This window comes from Ovis aries, chromosome 10, assembly GCF_016772045.2.
Source record: "Ovis aries strain OAR_USU_Benz2616 breed Rambouillet chromosome 10, ARS-UI_Ramb_v3.0, whole genome shotgun sequence".
In the NCBI taxonomy this organism is placed as follows: domain Eukaryota; kingdom Metazoa; phylum Chordata; class Mammalia; order Artiodactyla; family Bovidae; genus Ovis; species Ovis aries.
Genome location: NC_056063.1, coordinates 47,285,331 through 47,293,442, shown reverse-complemented (window position 1 = coordinate 47,293,442; position 8,112 = coordinate 47,285,331).

The following is an 8,112-nucleotide window of genomic DNA, read 5'->3' as shown; positions in this document are numbered from 1 at the left end:
TGTTTCCTCCTCAAATTCTTTCTTTGGGGCAAGGACTAGGGCAGGACAAGAGAAGAATCTAGGGATGCAAGATGCCAGGAGACACTCTCAAGTTCCTGCAAAGAGCAGTTCTGCACTCACAGGACCCTGCCTTTGCCTGACCTTGAAAATGAATGACTCAAGTTTGCATGCTAGGCACCTTTCTTACTTCACCCTAGTTCCAGCAATCTTCTTGCTGGGAAGTTAGACTACATTTTCCAGCCTCCCTAATTAGGAGATTTCTTGTGACCAAATCTGTCCCATGGAATACAAATGGAATTAGTGTTTGCCACTTCCAGCTGTGACCTAGAAAATCCTCTAAAGCATAGGTTCCCAATTCCTGAACCAATACCTGTCCATGGCCTCTTAAGAAATGGATGGCACAGTGGCAGGTGAGCAGCAGGTTGTGAGGGAAGCTTCATCTCTATTTACAGCCACTTCCCACTGTTTGCATTACTGCCTGAGCTCTGCCTCCGGTCAGATCAGTGGTGGCATCAGGTTCTCATAGGAGTGCAAACCCTACTGTGAACTGCACATGTGAGGGATCTAGATTGCCTGCCCCTGGTCTGTGGAAAAATTGTCTGCCATGAAACCAGTTCCAGTGCCAAGATTTGGAGACTGCTGCTCTAAAGTGCCAACCTCCATGTTTTTCTCTGTTTACCAGCTGAACACAGAGGACTTTACAGACACCAGGAGGGCAGAGCCACAATTTGGAAGGAATCTGGGTTGCTGAGTTGCCACTTAAACAAGAAATGCTCAAGAGAGCTGCCTCAATAGGACCACCCATAGGAGATGCCTGAGTGAGTGAAAAATGAACTTTTATTATCTTAAGATAATAATATTTGGGAATTGTTTGTCAAGTATTTTGTCACAGATTTATGTAGGTATAATTCACATTTTTCTGGAGGAAACAGACTCAGAGAGCTTAAGTTAGCCATCTAGGGTCATATAGCCCGTGATTATAGATCTAGGATTTGAACTCTAGTGTCTGACTCCAAAGTTCACTCTGATTCAACTTGCTTCTATTATGTTCTATATATCACTGGAAGGAACTACTCAGAATATACTCAATGAAGGCAGCAAATCTTTCCAAATAGATGTGTGATGTGCTAGTTTCTCCAACATGAGAAACCATAGAACTTTTAAGTGAGGACTAAAAGCCATTGCTTTTTATAGTAAGCCATTTTATGTAGGTAATTTACTTGTCAAAGGCACCCCTGTTGTTTGTATTTAAGCAGTTCCAGGAGGATCCTCCTACCCCTCCCCACAACACACACACACACACACACACACACACACACACACACATTATAACACATTACAGCCCCTACATTTCACTTTGGTTCACCAGATCTTGCCAACTTCCAGCAGCTTCCTGGCTCTGGTTTCCATTAAGCTCAGTCTGAAGATTGTGGTATGTGAAAGCTAAAATAATAGCATGTCATAGAGAAGAAATGCTCCTTCTTCTTCTTTAATGACCCCCAAATTTTATTGGAAGAAACTCACATTCAAACAATGAAGCCATTATTATCTATCTGTTGTCTTTGCAAAACAGCACCAATTTAGAGATCTATAATCTGCCGTATGAACAGACATTATAGGGGTCTATTTGGGGTCTTTTTGCTTTTTTGAGGAGAGAGGAGGCAAGCCAATATTAGGGAGCAACACAGAGAAAAGGGCAGGGGCATGGAAATCCACTTTTGAGCCCATCTGTAGCACTCCAAGCAATAAGGTTTCTGATTTTTCTTTCCTCAGAGCAAATCAGCAAGGAGAGATGTGGTCTCAAAACAACAAGATATTTTTTAATTCTCCATGGCTTAATGAATCACTCTATGGCAGTTTCCCTCACAGTGTTTCCTAACTGGAAAACCTGGAAACATTCGCATTTGTATATTGCTTCTTCTAAAACTGGAGATATAAGGACTCAGCATAAATAACACTAATGTTGGCTTCCTTAAATTAAGTAGTGAGGTAATGTGGTGTGATGGAAAATAATGGTTTTGCTGTTGGAAAAGTGTGGTTCCTTTTCTGTTTCCTTTAAATACCAGATAAATAAAAGAAGCATCATCAATGTCTCTAAGCTTCTATTTTCCGTTTATAAATTGAACACATTAGTAATACTTGAATCACAAGGCTTAATGATATGGATATTCATATAACAAATTTGATCATGGGAGGATAAAATTAAATCATGTACATGACAGTGCTAAGTATGGATACTCTTTCTCTTATTAGTATATTATTTTTTATTTTCCTGCTTTTCAGGTTTTGTGATGCCGCAGTTAACTCGTATATACTGACACAGAGCTAACACATAATGGAATAGTTTTTTAAAAGGGCACTGCTTACTTGGTTTGACCAGCAAAACACTGCAATTCTGATTATAGTTTTCAGGCAAAGTGACTTTTCTAGATATCTTCTCAATCATTTTTCTCCATCTACCATAGGAACTCCAAGAGAGTGAAAACCAGGCCTGTATCTTGCTCCATATTGTCAGCCTCTGGAAGAGAACTATGTAAAAACACATTCTTAGTGTTCTATTCTGGATTCATTCCTTATCACACTAGCAAATTTTATCCTCTCTATTTCAACCTTTTAAAGTTGTTTTTTTTTTTGCAGAAGAACTTACAGTATGCATCTCCTGATCTTTTGATTTCCTGATAAATAACTAGAAAGTACCCTAAAAATTGTATAAAATAAATCTAAAAAGGTATCTGTAGAAAATTCAATAGCCTTTGTACAAAGCCAGTTGTTGGGTGTGGAAATCGGTATATGTATCTATTTCTGCTTTATTGATTATGCCAAAGCCTTTGACTGTGTGGATCACAATAAACTGTGGAAAATTCTTCAAGAGATGGGAATACCAGACCACCTGACCTGCCTCCTAAGAAACCTGTATGCAGGTCAGGAAGCAACAGTTAGAACTGAACATGGAAAACAGACTGGTTCCAAATAGGAAAAGGAGTACGTCAAGGCTGTATATTGTCACCCTGCTTATTTAACTTCTATACAGAGTACATCATGAGAAACGCTGGGATGGAGGAATCACAAGCTGGAATCAAGATTGCCAGGAGAAATATCAATAACCTCAGATATGCAGATGACACTACCCTTATGGCAGAAAGTGAAGAGAACTCAAAATCCTCTTGATGAAAGGGAAACAGGAGAGTGGAAAACTTGTCTTAAAACTCAAGATTCAAAAAAAAATTAAAAAAATAAAGCTCAACATTCAGAAAACTAAGATCATGGCATCTAGTCCCATCACTTCATGGCAAATAGATGGGGAAACAGTGGAAACAGTGGCTGACTTTATTTTTCTGGGCTCCAAAATCACTGCAGATGGTGATTGCAGCCATGAAATTAAAAGATGCTTACTCCTTGGAAGGAAAGTCATCACCTACCTAAACAGCATATTGAAAAGCAGAGATATTACTTTGTCAACAAAGGTCCGTCTAGTCAAGGCTATGGTTTTTCTAGTAATCATGTGTGGATGTGAGATTTGGCCTATAAAGAAAGCTGAGCACAGAAGAATGGGTGCTTTTGAAGTGTGGTGTTGGAGAAGACTCTTGAGAGTCCCTTGGACTGCATGGAAATCCAACCAGTCCATCCTAAAGGAGATCAGCCCTGGGTGTTCATTGGAAGGACTGATGTTGAAGCTGAAGCTCCAATACTTTGGCCACCTGATGCGAGGATCTGACTCATTTGAAAAGACCCTGATGCTGGGAAAATTGAGGGCAGGAGGAGAAGAGGACAACACAGGATGAGATAGTTGGGCAGCATCACTAACTCAATGGACATGAGTTTGGGTAAACTCCTGGAGTTGGTGATGGACAGGGAGGCCTGGTGTGCTGTGGTTCATGGGGTTGCAAAGAGTCAGACACAACTGAGCAACTGAACTGAACTGAACTGAACTGATACATTAAAAAAAATTCAAGGTTGAAACTTTTTTATACAGAAGAACTTACTGTATGCATCTCCTGATCTTTTGATTTCCTGATATGTGTACATACACCCATTTCCACACCCAACAACTGGCTTTGTACAGAGCCTACTGAATTTTCTACAGATACTTTTTTGATTTATTTTTATACAATTTTTAGGGTACTTTCCAGTTACAATTGCTACAAAATATTGGCTATAGTCCCCATTTTTTACAATATATCTTTGAGTCTATCTTATACCCAATTGTTAGTGCCTCTATCCCCCCTCATTATATAACCCCCCCAACACACACACTGGGCTTCCATCATAGCTTAGTTGATAAGGAATCTGCTTGCAATGCAGGAGAACCTGGTTCGATCCCTGGGTCAGGAAGATCCCCTGGAGAAAGAAATGGCAACCCACTCCAGTACTCTTGCCTGGAAAATCCCATGGACAGAGGAGCCTGGTAGGCTATAGTCAATGGGATCACAAAGAGTTGGACATGACTGAGCAACTTTGCTTTCACTTTCTACACATATTGGTAACCACTAGTTTGTTCCCTCTATCTGTGTCTGTTTATTTTTTGTTGCTAGTTTGTTGTATTTTTTTTATTCTATGTATAAGTGATATCATACAATATTTGTCTTTCTCTGTCCACCTTATGTCACTTACCATAACCCAAGTCCATGCAAGTTGCTTTTCATTTTTAAAGATTTATGCATTTATTTATGAGTGTGCTAGGTCTTCATTGCTGTGTGTGGTCTTTCTCTAGTTGCGTTGAGTAGGGGCTAATCTCCACTTGCAGTGCATAGGCTTCTTATTGTGGTAACCCCCCATGTTGGGAGGCGGTGCATGCGCTCTAGAGCACAGGCTTAGTAGTTGTGGCACGCAGGCTTAGCTGCTCTGGGTCATGTAGGATCTTCCCAGAGCAGGATCAAACTGATATCCCCTGCATTGGCAGGCAGATTCTTTCCACTGAACCTCTAGGAGGTCCGAACAACTACGTTCTGCAGATATTCTTAAACCCAACAACCAACAGGGATCTCTTGGCCTCCTCCCAAATTCTTATTCTTTCTCTCTTTTTTTCAAACAAGTGATGATATCGTTCTTCATCTAAGACAAGAGTCAGCAAACTACAGCCAGAGGGTTAAATTTGGCCCACAGTGAATTTGACCCACTTGAAAATAACGTTGTATTAGGGCATAGACATCTCATACATTCACACATTGTTTTTGGATGCTTTTGCACTTTCAACAGAACTGAGTAGTTGAAACAGATATCTTATGACCTACAACCTTAAAATCTTGCCTGGTCCTACATAGAAAGAATTTGCCAATCCTTGATCTAGGGCAACTAAGGCAGAAATTCAGAGCAGATCATTAATGTCCTTTCCAGACTCTGTCCCTCATTCCTTCAACCAATTAATTTCCATAGCTTGTAAATTTTTTACCTCCTAACTAGTTCCTAGGTTTTCTCTGTTTTTACAATCACCAAGCCCTAGTTTGGGCCCTAATCGTTTTATCCATACTAATAACAATATCCTCAGAGAAGGCAATGGCACCCCACTCCAGTACTCTGGCCTGGAAAACCCCATGGACGGAGGATCCTGGTGGGCTGCAGACCATGGGGTCGCTAAGAATCGGACACGACTGAGCGACTTCACTTTCACTTTTCACTCTCATGCATTGGAAAAGGAAATGGCAACCCACTCCAGTGTTCTTGCCTGGAGAATCCCAGGGACGGGGTAGCCTGGTGGGCTGCCTTCTATGGGGTCGCACAGGGTCGGACACGACTGAAGCGTCTTAGCAGCAGCAGCAGCAGCAATAACAATATCCTAACTGCCCTCCCTGCCATTATTCTTGATCATCCTATACTCAAGTTATCCTCTACACTTTAGTCAGAATTACTAATTTTAAAACAAATGGACTCTATTCTCCATTCTGAAGATTTCCTTTTGGCTAACACCCACAGGATTAATTGTCATTGCCGTGACGTAGCCTACCATAGTCTGGCACTTTTAAAGGTACCCCCTTCACCATCCCCTACTCCTTCTTCCAGGTTTAGTCTTTAGAGTCATGAAACTATATACTGTTCCCTTGTATACAATTTGCTATTCCTAACTTGAGTTTATGTCTTTGTTCATGCTACCTTTTCTTTCTGGAATGCCCTCCCATTCCACACCCACTGCACCTGACAGATATGCACATATATTTTCATTCTCACCTGATATAACCAAGGATAGATTCCACTTGAGAAAACAGAGTCATCTCCTTCATCTTAGTGACATGGATGGATTTAGTCCAGAATCTCTTTGGCTTAAGCTAGTCTGGATCTGTGATTATGTTTTGGTTTTTCACTTATAGCCAAAAGAATTATACTAAACATTCTCACTAGCTTAGAAGTACCTTGAAGACAGGAACCATGCTTTACCCATCTTTGTTTGCTCAGTGTCTCATGGAGTGTCTAACATATATGAAAATCTGAAAAAAATTTCTATAATAAATACACTTATAACAAAGACTTGAAATTATTCTATGATGTAAAGCCTATCTTAATCAATTGTTGTTGTTGTTCAGTCACTAAGTCATGTCTGAGTCCCTGCAATCTCATGGACTGTAGCACACCAGGCTCCTCTGTCCTTCACTATCTCCTGGAGTTTGCTCAAGTTCATGTCCGTTGAGTCAGTGATGCTATCTAACCATTTCATCCTCTTGCCACCCCTTTCTCCTCCTGCCATCAGTCTTTCCCAGCATCAGGGTCTTTTTCAGTGAGGCAGCTCTTCACATCAGGTGACCAAAGCATTGGAGATTCAACTTCAGAATCAGTCCTTCCAATGAATATTCAGGAATGATTTCCTTAGGATTGACTGGGTTGATCTCGTTGCTAACCAAGAGACTCTCAAGAGTCTTCTCCAGTTCCACAATTTGAAAGCATCAATTCTTTGGTGTTCAGCCAGTTTTATGGTCCAATTCTCACATCCATACATGACTCTTAGAAAGATCATAGCTTTGACTATATGGATCTTTGTTGGCAAAGCGATGTCTTCGCTTTTTAATCTAAATCAATAAATTTACTGAAATTGAAAATGATTGAACTTATACTAGGAATTGCCTAGGAATTGAAAGCCATAAATTCATCAATATTTAGCCAGTTTACACAACTAATGGTAAATAATATTCAGAAGGATTTTGATAGCCACTTCTAGTCTCACTAAGAAATTATCATATCTTGTACCTCTGGGAAATATTCTTCCTTGTTTTTAGCTAGTCATTTACCTTGTTTTCACTGAGTTTATGCCATCTTCTCATCTCCCATATCTTACATTGTTCTAGATTTTGTTGAGATTTCTAGACAATACTGGTTTTCAACATGTTTAGCCATTTATATCCATTTAAAATATTTTTATTCTCCCTAATAACAAATATTCAAAGTTTCCATTTTAGATCAGACTATTCACTCAGTGTATTTGCTGAAGTACTAATGTTCACAGGTCTGGGTAATCCTATTAATTCCAATGCTTATTTTGAAAATGTCTCCTACCTGTTACCTACAAAGAAATTCTTTTTTACAAATATGTACCAGAAGAACTTCATTCTATTGCACTGCAGCTCTCTTTCTTTTTCTTATGGAAATGAGAAAAACTTTACAGTCACTTTCATTTTTTTTTTTTTTTCAAAATCACCATAAACGTTCCTATCAGTTAATGGCTCCAATAGCTTCTGCTCCAGATCAGCAGATCTCAGTTGCTGTATCTTTCTGGACACAACTGTCTGTTTGCTCTGAAACCTCAGCTCCCTGAAGAGTCAAAGAACTGTCCTTGATTTTCTGTTTGTCCAGTTTCTCCTGGCAAGGCTGGAAGTGATGACTTCCAAAGTCTTTCCGTGTTGAGTTACAAGTCAGTCAGCCTTCTTGGTAAGAAAATTGTATCACTGACGAAGGACATGAGTTTGAGCAACCTCTGGGAGATAGTGGACAGGGAAGCCTGGTGTGCTGCACTCCATGGAGTCGCAATGAGTCGGACGTGACTTAGCGACTGAACAATAACAAAGTCTGGGGTTGAAGGTAAACTTTCTCAATTCACATAAACTGGATAATCCAACTATATTTTAGATATCACCAAACATATATGTCAGCTTTCAGAAACCATTTAACGTTTAAGTCTCATGCCTGCTT